This window comes from Didymella exigua (assembly GCF_010094145.1).
Source record: "Didymella exigua CBS 183.55 unplaced genomic scaffold M421scaffold_6, whole genome shotgun sequence".
In the NCBI taxonomy this organism is placed as follows: Eukaryota; Fungi; Ascomycota; class Dothideomycetes; order Pleosporales; family Didymellaceae; genus Didymella; species Didymella exigua.
The window spans coordinates 1174873-1176159 of NW_022984780.1; positions in this window are offsets into that span (position 1 = coordinate 1174873).

Consider the following 1287-nt stretch of genomic DNA (forward strand, 5'->3'; position numbering starts at 1 on the left):
AGTTCTAGTATATGCCATAGCTTTAAAGATTGATTTAGGGTCCTCTCTCTCTAGGAATTGGTTCCAATGGTCGCGTTTAGCTATTTTGACAGCTTGTAGATAGCTGTTTCTAGCTATTAGATATTCTCTTTTCTAGGTGTAGGCACTTGTTGGGCTAATAGCAAGTTCTCTCTGTAGTTGGCGTTGTTTGCTGAGCATGCTTGTCCTAAGTGCTTTTAGGTCTTGATTCCACCAGGGCTTGCTTTTTGCAGTGGTAGAACATTGTGGAATTGCTGCCTTAGCTGCTTTAGTTATAGCTGTAGTGAGCTCTTTGGCTAGTGTTTCTAGCTGCTCTTCTAGGTCCTGGTCTTCTCCTTGGATAAGTGCTAGAGATCTGCTCGTAGAGTAGTTTGGAGTGTTTGCGTTGCTAAGAGCAGAGCTGTTTGCTATCTCCTTTGCTAGCACTTTGCTAAATAGGTTCCAGTTTGCTTTCTTTATGTTAAACCTAGTAGCAGGTTTGTTAAGTTGCTGTATTCTAGGCGTCCTTATTGTAAATAAGATGCCTAGGTGGTTAGAGCCAATTCCTCCTAGCGTTTGCCAGTCTTCTATAAGGTTTGCTAGCTGTGTTGTAGCGAAGGTTAGGTCTAGGACACTCTCTCTATTCATGTTAGACCTAAAGAAAGTGCCTATACCAGGACTATTTAATAGCTCTAGGTCTTGTTCTTCTAGCCAAGTAACAAAACTAGCTGCTCTTGGTGTTATAGTAGCTACTATAGGGTCCCACCATGGGTGGTTAATATTAAAGTCGCCAAGCAGGATAGCAGAGGGCAGGATAGAGGTACTAAGGAGCTTTCTCTCTATTGTAGTAATGCCTTGTGTGTCTAGCTGGTTGTAGACATTGTAAATAGAGAAAGTTGTTCTAGAGCTCTTAACTGTAATAGCTAGGAAGTTAGGATTAGGGCTAGTGTCTGTTAATATAGTAACTTGCGCTTGTATAGTGCGTGCAGAGTAGACTAAAACACGTAGTCTTGTACTGTAGTCTTGTAACAAAGGAAGGATTTGTGTAAAGGAGGGGTGATTTACAGAGCGTGTATCTAAGTAATCTAAAGGAGATTGTCTAGCAGGAATAAGCTAAGGCTCTTGTACTAGTACAAGGTCTATTGCTAGTTCTACTGCAAGTTGTAAGGCACTCTCTGTTGCTTGTGCGCTCTTGTTTAGATTTACTTGTAGGATCCTTAAGTTGTCTAGCATTCTAGGTTTGTTTGCGCGTTTAGTGTAGCTTTATAAGCTGCACATTGTGTGCTATCT